Genomic DNA, 13,399 nt, shown 5'->3' on the forward strand with positions numbered 1-13,399 from the left:
ATGTACAGACAGGTTTCTAACCATGGAGACAAAGAGAGCAAAGGTGACTGAGCCCCTCAAAGACCAGTAGAAAATGTTCAAGTGTCCCCAAGACTACGCTGCATTCTTTTGAGTAGGAAAGGGAAACTTAAACTTACTGTATGAAAATGATCAACTAGGTGTTTTTCAATTTAATGCCTAAGATGTTGAAATGTCAAGTATCCCATGATACGAGGCCAAATGAAATTAACTGAGTAATAAAATATACCTACAGCAGTTGGAGAGTTAGGGGACTCCTTAGTCATGAAAACACACTTTGATGAACAGGTCAGAAAAAGTCCCCTGTCTAAAAGGCTGAAAGTTAAACATTTTCAGAGGTACTAGATCTCCAACCTAGAAGGTGACAGGCCACCACCTGAGATAATTAGCCTCCAGAGCACATGTCTTAGGGTCAAGGACATCTCTGACATGAGAGGAAGGCCCAGGGCACCAGAGCTGCCTTAAAACTCAAAGAGTAGTCGGCAAAGCCCTTGATACAAGCTCAGACTATCCTTAAAAAGAAAAACTGTAGGCCTACTTGGTTCAGCTGGGAGAATTCAGGAAGGTGGGAGAGGGTATGCAGACAGCAGAGCTGTTAAGATCTGAGATCATAAAGGAAATATTTTCATATACTCACCCAGAAAATTTTATTCTCTGTGAAGCTAAAATCACTGTAAACAAAATTTAAATTTAAACAAGCTGAGTATAGGGCTCTCAGTCTCTGTCAGTTTCTGCCTTGCCTCTGCTTCCCCTTTTATATACGGGGCATTCTCCACTGTGTGACTCTGGATGAAGAGCAAGGTCCACTCTTCAACACTGGAGATGAACAGTTCTGATAGTCACTCTGTCTGTTCCTGATCCTTGCAATGGGGATGGAGGCTGTGGTGGAGGCTCCACCAATCAGACACTCTGGCCCAGGACTTTGAATCAAGACAGAGGAGAGTCCACTTTTGTGGCATCAGCATCAAATCTCCAAGACCAGGTAGGCAGAGGTGCCAGGAGTGGCTTTCAGCATCCAGTGTCAGTATTGATGGGGTCCTCATCAGACAGTTCCTACAGTGTGGTTTGGGCTCGTGGTTGGCACTGCTTCCTTTGGTGCTGCTCTATTTTTGAAGTCTTGGATTCTAGCTTTTCCAGTGATTCTGTGATCTACCAAATATTCTTTCAGTACATTCATTTTCTGCTGGAAGGAGCCAGTTACTTTCTGTTGCATACATTCAAGAACCCCTGTTATACTGGGAAGTCTACTTGCAGCATTTTACAGACAAAAGTGAAATATCCTGAAAATATAAATGGCTCTAGCAAATCCAATAAAGAAAGATGCATAGTCCAATAGAAAAAAGGCAAAGGATACGAACAAACTATTCACCAAAGAGGAAATACAAATGGCAAACAAGCATAGAAAAAGACCTTTGCCCTCATGTTGCCAAGATGCAGATTCATCATATATTGTCGAGAAATCATTTTTCCCATAATATACAAAGATAAAAAGAGAGTTAATGCTCAGTGGGGTGAGCTTGTGGGGAGCAAGTTGTTGCTGGGTATGTAATATGATATCACCTTTCTGGGAAATCTGATACTATGCATCAAAATGGAAAGTATTCCTTTTGGCTCAGCAATTTTGCTTGTCAGAATTTATCCTGAACAAATACCATGACTCATGAAGCTTAGTCCCCAAATGGTGTCTTGGAATATACAGTTCATGTAACTTGAAGCAAATTCATAGTTCAAAATAATTTCAGAATAACTCAAGCACTATCCCATGGAAAGCACGATGTATTAGTTTGTTCTCACACTGCTATAAAGAACTACCTGAGACTGGGTAATTTATGAAGGAAAGAGGTTTAACAGTTCTGCAGGTTTAACAGGGAGCATGACTGAAGGCCTCAGGAAACTTATAATCATGGCAGAAGGCGTGGGGGACGCAAGCACCTTCTTCACATGGTGGTGGAGAGAGAGAAAGAGACAAGGCGGAGGAGTATCACACACTTTTAAACAATCAGATCTTGTGAAAACTCACTATCACAAGAACAGCCAGGCGGAAGCCCGCCCCCATGATCCAATCACTCCCACTAGGCCCCTCATCCAATTCAACAGGAGATTTGGGCGGGGACGCAAGTCCAAACCATGTCAGATGGACTCACAGAATTACATACCATAGTAGGCCCCTTTTCACCCTCTCCCACAAGTCACTATCCCTGTACATGGTAGCTGTGATCCTCAAACATTCTCTGTCAAACTATTTCTCCTTTTCTGACCCAGGCTCTCCCGCTTTGGACCAAGAATGCGTCTTCCCCAAAGGTACAGGAGAAGGAAGAGAGACCAAAACTATTGTGGAGGTACAGAAAGGAAACACAAATTAGTAATCCTTGTATTAATCCCATCTAAAAATAAGTAGAGAAGGGTTCTAAGAGATTTATCTCGGTCCTTACTACTCTTTGCCTCACTCTGTTCCAGGCACCCAGACTCTGTGCTGTTCTCCTGGCCTAGGTATTTGAAACCGCTCTGTCCACACTGCTCTGCCTCCAGATAAAGAGGGCTTGATCTCCCATCCCACTGAGGCCTTTGCTCATTCGTCACCCTTTCACTGTAGTCTTCCTGATCCCCCATTTAAAACTGCAGCACAGGCTGGGTGTGGTGGCTGACACCTGTAATCCCAACACTTTGGGAGGCCAAGGTGGGAGGATTTTTTGAGCCTAAGAGTTTGAGACCAGCCTGAGCAACATAGGGAGACCCTGTCTCTACAAAAACAAACTAACAAACAAAAAAATTAGCTGGGTGTGGTGGCATGAACCTGTGGTGCCAGCTACTTGGGAAGTTGATGTGGGAGGATCCCTTGAGCCCAGGAGTTAGAGGCTGCAGTGAGCCGTGGTCATACCACTGCACTTGAGCCTGGACAACAGAGTGCCACTCCGTTTCAAAAAATAAAAATAAAATTGCAACATGTAACTGCCTTGTATTTCGTATCCCCCTTCCTTGCTTCATTTTTCAGCATGACAATGATCACTAACTAATATTCTGTATGTTGTACTCATTCATTTATTGTCTGTGTCTGCCTTCTCCCACTAGAAGATAATCTCCATAAGGGAGGTATTTTTGTCTGTTTTCTTCACTGCTTTATCCCTAGTGCCTAAAAGAGAAGCTGACACAGCATAGATATTCCAAAACTATTTGTTAATGCAAAAGTGTCCTTGTTCATGTTTATAGTAAAGAAAACAAAACACCCTAAGTGTAGATTTGTTAAATAAATTACACCACGTTTGCACAATGGACTGCTTAGCACGCTGTGGTAGGCAGAGTAATGACTGCCCAAAGATGTCAGGTTCTAATTTCTAGAACCTGTAAATTTTAACTTATTTGGAAATAGAGCTGTTACAGCTGTGATTAAATTAAGGAATTTGAGAAGGGAAGATTATTCTGGATTACCATGTGAGTCCTAAATGCTACCGTAAGTATCTTTATAAGAGAGGGGCAGAGGGAGAATTCGCATACATGCAGACGAGAAGGTAATACACAGATGAAGCAGAAAGAGGCTTGACAATTGGAATGATGTTGCTGCAAGCCAAGGAATGTCACAGCCACCAGAAGCTGGGCACCGTGATTTCCACCTAGTGATACTGCTTTCAGACTTCTGACCTCCAGAACTGTTCTAGAAAAACAATTTTGTTGTTTCAAGTTACCAAATTTGTGGTCATTTGTTAGAGCAGCCACAGGAAGTGAATATGCACTCCTAGCTTTTAGATTACTCTTGTGGATTACCCTAGGGTGAAATGCTCTCTCTCAGTAGAGGCACTTCAATGGTCACAGATGCCTTAATTCCTTTACTTTTTTTAATTAAACTTTTTATTTTAAGATATAGATTCATACACAATGGTAACAAATAATGCAGAGAGATCCCATGTACTTTTTTTTTGAGACGGAGTTTTACTCTTATTGCCCAGGCTGGAGTGCAGTGGCGTGATCTTGGCTCACTGCAGCCTTCGCCTGCCAGGTTCAAGGATTCTCCTGCCTCAACCTCCCAAGTAGCTGGGGTTACAGGCACCTGCCACCACGCCGAGCAAATTTTTGTATTTTTAGTAGAGATGGGGTTTCACCATGTTGGCCAGGCTGGTCTCAAACTCCTGACATCAAGTGATTTACCCACCTCAGCATCCCAGAGTGCTGGGATTACAGGTGTGAGCCACTGTGCCGGGCCCCGTCTACTTTTTACCTAGGGTGCATGAGGTTGCATCTTACAAGACAGGGCTCTATCATGAGGTTTTGTTACCAGTTGGTGGGGATCAAAGTCCTGGCTCCCCGCATTGCCTTTTCAACAAAAGTATGGGGGTGTCTCATTGCAGCTTCATTAGACTGGAAATGTAGGGTCCCTATTGGCCTTTGCTGGTGGGTGTGGACAGAGTCACAGTGTTTTCTTTGGTGTTTGGCTGGAGTAGAGCAGTTATTGTCTACAGTTCTCTGTGCTTGATTGCCCTTTTCTTGGTCCTTTGGCTAGAAAGCAGGCTTTCACTGGAACAGTTTTTGTCTGTGCCCATTGGTGTTTCTGGGTTGCTGGTTTCGTTAGTTCCAAGTCTGGGAAAAATGAGCAAAAAGAAAACCAGAGCACTCACCACCGTATTGTTCCTTAGGTCTTGAGGTCCCTACTCAATCCAACGTCTTCTCGCCACCTTTCAGAGTCTTCTTAGGTTTGTTATATACATAATGTCTGGAGTTTTTGGTTGTACCTAGTGAGAGGAATAGGGAAAGTACACCTACTCTATCTTCCTGGAAGTGGGAAATTACATCTTTAAGTGTGAACAAATTCTGTTTTATTTGGGGTTTTCCACTAATAGGAAGAATGAGGGAACGGAATATTTGGAAAGCTCCAAAGAGCAAAGCACGAAACTTCTCTCTTAGGTTTCCAGTCTCAGAGTCATGCTGACTGTCTCTTAACATTTAGGTGCATACTTAGTTTCCTGGTATCATGTTATACACTGCCCATGCTTTCAGCTGTTTCCTGTAAGTTCAGTTTTTCCAATTCTTTGGCAAAGACTGTATCTTATACTTTATTTTCCAGTCTGGTTACCCACACAGGAGGTGGCTAATAATTGTTGATTGAACACATAAAAGACTATCTTCCACAGACCAAGCAATATGAGACATTAGAGGGATGTGGAGGGAAACAAAATCACCATGTCCCCAAGGGCCTTAAAATCTAGCACAGAATGAATTATCTCTGGCTTCCCCTTTACATCAAGTGCACCAACTGGATTTTGTATGACAAAAATGAAAAGTTCGCTCACTCTATGAGATGTGGAATCCAGTCCCTAAACATAGCATGTGGTGTTTTAGGCTGTTTCATAAGCTGACTAGGACTTGAACGTGATGAAGGCTGGCAGATTCTATAGGTTCATTTGCTCACACTTTTTTTAGATTATTCTCTGGAAAAGGCAGAGATACTCTATATATCTGGATTAGGCAACTTTTACAAACTAAGCTCTTTACTGTACAGAGGCATGAAGGCTAAACTGAATGTTAGCCCCACAGAGTACTTGTGTTCATCTTCCCTGGGGAAGACCAGGGCAGAGGAACCTATATGCTAACCCCACACTTTAATCTTCTGGACGGAATTCTTTCAGGCAGTGACTGATAGCTTCACCAGGCTGTCAGCAGTGGATGGAGATGATCACAGGGCTGTGCAACCACCATCACTCCTGGAGTAACACAGCAATGGCTAAGACCTTCAGGGTTTCTTTCTGAGTGCCAAAACCCCACAGACAATGACAACTTTCTCTGAGTCTTTAAGGTTGAAATGTCTCACCCTCCATAGGCTTTAACGTGAATGGGTAGAGGAATGAGATTGTCTTCGTGTCTAAAATACCGATCATGCTGGGATTGGGGCCATCTTGTTCTAACGTTGACTCCTCCTTGACTTTTCTATAAGTTGTTTAATCTCTTTGAGCCTTCTTTTTGGAATATCAAAAAATTACCTCCTCACTTGAATGTTGTGAATTAAATATACATATTAGTAGAGGTTTTTTTTTTTTTTAATGTGAAGTACACTCAGAAGAAAAAGTACTGCCCTTGGGTTTCTAAACCATAAAGTTTAATCTTCAGTCCTCAGTGTCTGAACTCTTGGCTGATTAATTCATGTCAAATCTTCATACTTTCAATAGTTTTCTCTTTTTCATTCCCAATCCAAATCTCAAGGACAATATACAGAAATTAATTTTTGAGTTAGAATGAAGGAAATTACATTAAATTCCTTCTGAGAATTAATGTGGAGTTAAATGTAATATTTGCTGACTCTACAATGCTTTTGCTTGCAGTTGTCCTTGCCATTTTTATTTTAATCCTTTATATCTGCTCTTATAGAAACGATTTCAATTTAGATTTTCAAGTATTTTACAACAATGTTTAGTAGAGGGGGAAATTTTTCAGTGTGTACAGAAAGTTTACCGAGATTGAATGACCATTTTTGAGTGGGTTGGATTTTTCACCATTGCTCTGTGGAAGGTGAAGGATCTACCTGAGCGATAATAAGACCCTTTTTGGGATGGTTAATTCAGAGTCCTAGAAAAGCAGGATCGTTAATTTGTTTAATAGCAAAATCTTTGATTTGCCAGACACTTAAGAACACATTTAAAGTTGTGATGAGTCTGAAATAATTTAGAAACATAGCATCTGACTCCCCAGTTGTGATATTGACAGCTTTTCAAATGAATTGAGTCAGTGAATTTTGACAATTTGTTTACCATCTTTTTTTCCCCCCAAGGTATCACAGGAAGAATTATGTGGAAGAATAAATGTGGAAGTAATGTATAAACTGTAAGGGTAGCTTAACGTTATAATCTTTATATCTTTGTAATCATTGTCCTCAGCATCACCACCACCACACTTACCAGTGTCAAGTCTTATTTCAACTATTGCAAACTCATTTTTCTTCCTCACATTGCCTCAGTCAGTTCAAAATCCTCTTCGAGTAACCTTTCTCTCCCTTCACTCCAGTCTTATTCTACTCCTTCTTCAAACCCCTCCTCTGTCTTCCAGATGAAGCAACCTCATATCTTTCTAAAAGATTCATTTTCTCCTCTAAGGCTTTTTCCTTGACCATCACAACAATCTCAGAAATGCCCAGTGTCAGCGATGACTGATGACAGAAACTAATCTCCCTCCCTGCTTTCAGTTGGCTCTGCCTTTCACAAATTCCATTCTCAGTGCAAATGCCCTCTATTTAAATTGAGAGTTCCATCAGAGGACTGGCTTCCCTCATCTAATTCGTTATTTGTAGCATCATTGCTATTTATGGGTGAGGCACAATAGGCATTAACATGCCAGATTCTTGCTCTAGAAAGATGGCATGGGGGATTGACTCTCCTAACATGCCCACCGGGGTTGTCTGCTGAGTTTAAAGAGAATGGAGATGAGCCATTGCACATATTCTCCTCTGTCGTCTTGCCCACAGGAATGCATTTGAGAAGCAGGTATACATTTGAGAAGCAGGAATACATTTGAGAAGCTCCCCTCTGTCACTGTGGAATAATGTTTTCCTTTGGCTTCTTTCGACATCCCTTCCTGTACCCCTCAGCTCCTGATATGCCTATTAGTAAGCAACCCATTTCCAGAAAGTGGCTGGCTCAAACTTTTGGCACCTGAGAGATCATCCAAACCATAGGTGTTTAAAGGTTATTTATTTGTTGACACTTATTTAAATGGATTTCAATTCATAGAGTTTCTTTCAAATCTTCTTGGCTACCCTTTCTTGCTCTCCAAATTATAACCACAATCTATTGCACAGTCGCTATGTACTAGTCTCTATGCTAGGTGCTTTTACATATATGTCTTTACAACAGTCAGCAATTTATACAATCCTGATTTTATGGTTGAGAAAATTTGGCATCTGAAAGATTAAAAATTTTGTCCTAGGAAGCAAAATTTGGTAAATGACAAGCCCAGATTCAAAGGCTTGCCTTTTTCTCGCATGCTTCTCTAGAGATCCCTCCCCATATAAAATTTGGTGCCCCATACGACAAATTATTCCCCCTTCTCCCTAATTAGTTTTCTTACTCCCTACATCTTAGTTGTCAGGAAGAAGAAAAACAATTGTCTAACTAAATTAATTTATGCTAAGGTATTGATGCCTTTACCCTTAAAAGAATAATTTGTCAGCTCAAGTTAATCATTACTTTGTAGAAGATGTGAAAAAACAATTTTAGAGCAATACCTTTTTATTCTTCCTTACATGGCCCAACTCACCAAAAGCTCCCTTACTCCAACATATGCACAAGCTCATATGTATACACATACATGCATACACACACAAATACATCCCTGAAGAATAAGAGGTTAACAATTTGAAATTTGCTTTATGCTGATCCCAGATTTCACCAATTGAGCTAAGTGGCTCAGTAACTATTGACAAACTAAGACCTGAGCCTTGGCTTATGTATGGGATCCAAGGTTAATTTTAATATAGTCTACCCAAAGAGCCACTGGTCTTTCCAATTAGCCATAGAATAAAGGACAATTTCTGTTCAATAACTCAAGTTTAGCCAGTGGAGAAAAATTATATGAAAAGAGAACTGCTAAGAGACCTGGCAGAGGAGACACTACATCAATATACAGTCTTTCCTTCTTTCAATCTCTTGCTTTTTCTGAGACTTTCTAACCCCTTCCAAAGTCTGCTATTGAAAACCTTGAATCATATATGTTAAGGCTATATAACTATATATCTAATCACATCCTGGAGTCTCTTTAAAAAGTGTTTTATTTAAAATTATACAAGGAATGCACAATTACAGGCTCACTGTAAAAAAAAATTAAAATAGATATACAGTTAAAAATTAAAATCGCTTATCCCCTTCATTCCCATTTTATTTCTTCCCTCCAGATAAACTACTGTTCATAGTTTGTACACGGTCATACAGCTGTCTGGACCTTTTTCTGTTGTTTATATACAGTGAATTTATACATGGATTTTTTCTTGCTTTTTTTAAAGTGACTGAGTTTATCCTAAAAATAATCAGATTTACTTTGATAGTTGCATGTCAGTATGTATAGACAAGTGCCTTGTTCTTTTAAATAGCTGCATAATATTCTATTTTATAGATGTACAAAATCTATATAACCCATTTTTTAATTGGTATACTTTTGGGTGTTTCCAAATTTTTGCTATCACAGGTATTACTGACTAAACAGAATATCTTATGGAATAGATTCCTAGAAGAAGAATTGCTAGTCAAAGGCCTCCTAAGTTTCCTTGAAGAATTACATTATTTTTTCGTCAGCCTCATTCAGAAAGCCTCACAGGAAGGATTAGATCAATTAAGACATAAATGCTGGCCGGGCACGGTGGCTCAAGCCTGTAATCCCAGCACTTTGGGAGGCTGAGACGGGCGGATCACGAGGTCAGGAGATCGAGACCATCTGGGCTAACACGGTGAAACCCCGTCTCTACTAAAAAATACAAAAAACTAGCCGGGCGAGGTGGCGGCACCTATAGTCCCAGCTACTCGGGAGGCTGAGGCAGGAGAATGGCGGGAACCCGGGAGGCGGAGCTTGCAGTGAGCTGAGATCCGGCCACTGCACTCCAGCCTGGGCGACAGAGCGAGACTCCATCTCAAAAAAAAAAAAAAAAAAAAAAAAAAAAAAAAGACATAAATGCAGACGGGCATGATCTTTCCAACTCTGGGATAGTGATGTAAAATAATGGCTTTAGAAACAGATTATATATTCTTGTGGCACACTATACACCAATGCACTTCTAAATAAGCCACTCCCTAGAAATTCACCTTGTACAAAGTTAGAGTTGAAAGGCATCCTAGGTATAGTAGCAAAAGGCAATAATAACAATGATAATAAAGCTAGCATTTATGGAGCACCTGGTTTGTGCCAGGCATTGCCCTTTTACCTGATGATTTCATTTAATCCTCCCAAACAATGTGACCTCCTATGCTTTAGAAAGCATGTATGTTCTCAGGCAAGTTTTTTCATCTCTTTATGCCTTAGTTTCTTCCTTCTGCTCTGTGAAGAAGAGGCTTACTTTGGCACTGGCTCTTGAAAGCCACTCGTGTGCATCTCTTCCCAGCTTGTTCAGATGTTGGTAACTTAAAGATAGCCATGGTGGAGGTATTTGTATCCCGGAAATTGGCAAAGGCTACAAATCAGGGTTTCCTTGGGCCCACAAGCTAACCCTAACCCAAAACCCTAACCTTCATGGGCATGACCAGCCCTAATCCTTCCCATTTCACTTCCATGTATCCAACATCACTTCCATCCACTGATATTCAAATTCAGACTGCATTCCTCATCTTCTGGTACATCACTTCCTCTCCCTTACCTACCCTTATCTCCCAGATATCAGCTCTTTCCCTCATCCCTCCCACGTGTCCTGGAGTGGAGGAATAAGAGAGGTGAAAATAGAAACCAGCGATTTAATGCCAATCACACTTTATTGTATATATTTCACAGCACACATCAGCAAAGAATTCTATTAATGCAGTAGAGGGTCTTATGGGGAAAGTGGGTACTAGTTTTGTATCCCACACCAAACTGCTACCCTTCATCAGAAAGAAGTAATCAGGCTGGGGGCAGGGGCTCACGCCTGTAATCCCAGCACTTTGAGAGGCCAAGGCGGGCAGATTACCTGAGGGCAGGAGTTCAAGACCAGCCTGGCCAACATGGCAAAACCCCCGTCTCTACTAATAATACAAAAATTAGCCTGGCATGGTGGCACATGCCAGTAATCCCAGCTACTCGGGAGGCTGAGGCAGGAGAATTGCTTGAACCTGGGAGGCAGAGGCTGCAGTGAGCTGAGATCACACCACTGCACTCCAACCTAGGCAACAGAGCGAGACTTCATCTCAAAAAAATAAAAAATAAATAAAAAAGAAAAGAAAACAAAACAAAACAAAAAGAAAGAAGTAATCAGGGTGTGAATTAAACTGGTGAGTGTCATTCTGGGGGCTCCATGTCCCATTCTGCAGTATCAGTTGCATCCATGTTAGCATCTTGAACCAGTTCCTCCCAGGTAAAATACTTACCCACTACACAACTGCTTGTTATGAAGATGCCATTAAATAATTTATGTACTTGTGCCTGACACTTAGTAGGTGTCTGCAGTCCAGAATAGTTTAGTGACTTTCCCAATGTGGCACAAAGGGTTACTGACAGCAGAGGCAAAAACCTAGGGCTGTGACTCGCAGAAAGAGGTATTTCTATGAAACCAGTGATTCTCAAAGTCTGGTCCAAAGAGTCCAGGGCAAATCTTCTCTTTTCCAACTGGATATATGTGTGACACTGGATTTCTTTTAAACAACAGGGCATAACCTATTACATGCAGAAGCAGATATGAGAATCTTGCCATATTCTATTAAGGTAGTATTAAAAAGATTTACAGAAAAGTGATACACATCACCAGTTATTTTTGTTTTGGAAAACATTTATTTTGCATATGTTATTTATGCTAACATTTGTTCTCATTGTTATTTTAAAATAAATTCTTAGGCTGGGCGTGGTGGCTTGCGCTTGTAATCCAGCATTTTGGGAGACTGGGGCGGGAGGATCACTTGATGTCAGGAGTTCAAGACCAGCCTAGCCAACATGGCGAAACCCCTTCTCTACTAAAAATACAAAAATTAGCTGAGCTTGGTGGCGCAGGTCTGTAATCCCAGCTACCCAGGAGACTGAGGCACGAGGAGGCGGAGGTTGCAGTGAGCCAGAATCACGCCACTGCACTCCAGCCTGGTTGACAGAGCAAGACTGTGTTAAAATAAAATAAAATAAAATAAAATAAAATAAAATAAAATAAAATAAAATAAATTTCTAAGTAAATATTTTTAAAATGTCTCATTTTTCATTTTTAATATTATATATATTTCTCTAAAGCATAGTATCTAGAGATATAACCCATATAAACAAAAGCTATTTTGCATTTTTAATTTTTTTTTTTTTTTTTTTTGAGACAGAGTCTCGCTATGTCGCCCAGGCTGGAGTGCAGTGGCCGGATCTCAGTTCACTGCAAGCTCGGCCTCCCGGGTTTATGCCATTCTCCTGCCTCAGCCTCCCGAGTAGCTGGGACTACAGGCGCCCGCCACCTCGCTCGGCTAGTTTTTTGTATTTTTTAGTAGAGACGGGGTTTCACCGGGTTAGCCAGGATGGTCTCGATCTGCTGACCTCGTGATCCGCCCGTCTTGGCCTCCCAAAGTGCTGGGATTACAGGCTTGAGCCACCGCGCCCGGCCGCATTTTTAATTTTTAAGAACGCAAAAGAGTCCTGAAACCAAAAAATTTGAGAACAACTGTTTGAAACCTTCCTGTCCCCTAACCCCAATATATTACAATGCTTCTGTGTGTCAGATAAGAGGGAATTACAACCATAAGCAATCTTTAAAATCTTTTAAGTTGGTTTTTTTTTGTTTTGTTTTGTTTTTTTGAGATGGAGTGTTCCTCTGTCACGCCTAGGCTGGAGTGCAATGGCTCCATCTTGCCTCACTGCAACCTCTGCCTCCTGGGTTTAAGTGATTCTCCTGCCTCAGCCTCCCAAGGAGCTGGGATTACAGACGCATGCCACTATGCCCAGCTGATTTTTTGTATTTTTAGTAGAGACAGGGTTTCACCATGTTGGTCAGGCTGGTCTCGAACTCCTGACCTCAAGTGATCTGCCCGCCTCAGCTTCCCCAAGAGCTGGGATTAAAGGCGTGAGCCACCACGCCCAGCCCTAAAATTTTAAAATGTACTACAATTTACCGTTTTGACTCAGGGAATTTTGAAAGAGTGCCGGAGTTGAAAACAGTTGGGTTAATGTCAGTGTGTTGGGTCTGCTCTAGGCTGTAGCAATTACAATGGTTAATTTTTTTAAACATAAAGTTGTTTTATATTTTTAATTTTTAAAGCTGATACCTCATAATTGTACATATTTATGGGTACATAGTGTTATTGCAATACATATGATCTATAGTGATCAGATCAGGGTAATCAGCATATCCATCATCTCAAATATTAATCATTTATTTGAGATGGGAACATTAAAAAGTCTCTTCCTAGCCATTTGAAACTATGTATTATTGTTAACTACAGTCATCCTACAGTGAACTTATAAGTAAAGAATATTAGAACTTACTCTTCCTTTGTAGCTGTAATTTCATGTCCTGTGACAAATCTCTTCCTATCCCTTCCCTCCCCCAACCCTTTCCATCCTCTTGTATCCAGTGTTCTACTTTTTACTTCTATGAGATAAACCTTTTTTTAGCTTCCACATATGACTGAAAACATGTGGTGTTTATCTTTCTGTTCCTGGCTTATTTCACTTAACATAATGTTCTCTACTTCCATCCATGTTGCCACAAATGACAGGATTTCATTCTTTTTTATGGCTGAATAGTATTTCACTGTGTATATATGTCACA

General features: G+C 40.8%; 1 long non-coding RNA gene across 1 annotated transcript in view; it reads left to right on the forward strand.

The window, feature by feature from the left end:
* The first annotated feature begins 784 nt into the window (after positions 1-784).
* LOC139363602 (uncharacterized) overlaps positions 785-13,399 on the forward strand; it is a 33,168-nt gene continuing 20,553 nt past the window's right edge. The window contains exons 1-2 of the long non-coding RNA XR_011624272.1: positions 785-1,000; positions 2,281-2,357. This is a non-coding gene — a long non-coding RNA (uncharacterized lncRNA). The remainder of the gene's footprint in view (positions 1,001-2,280; positions 2,358-13,399) is intronic.

This window comes from Macaca nemestrina, chromosome 6, assembly GCF_043159975.1.
Source record: "Macaca nemestrina isolate mMacNem1 chromosome 6, mMacNem.hap1, whole genome shotgun sequence".
Taxonomy (NCBI): domain Eukaryota; kingdom Metazoa; phylum Chordata; class Mammalia; order Primates; family Cercopithecidae; genus Macaca; species Macaca nemestrina.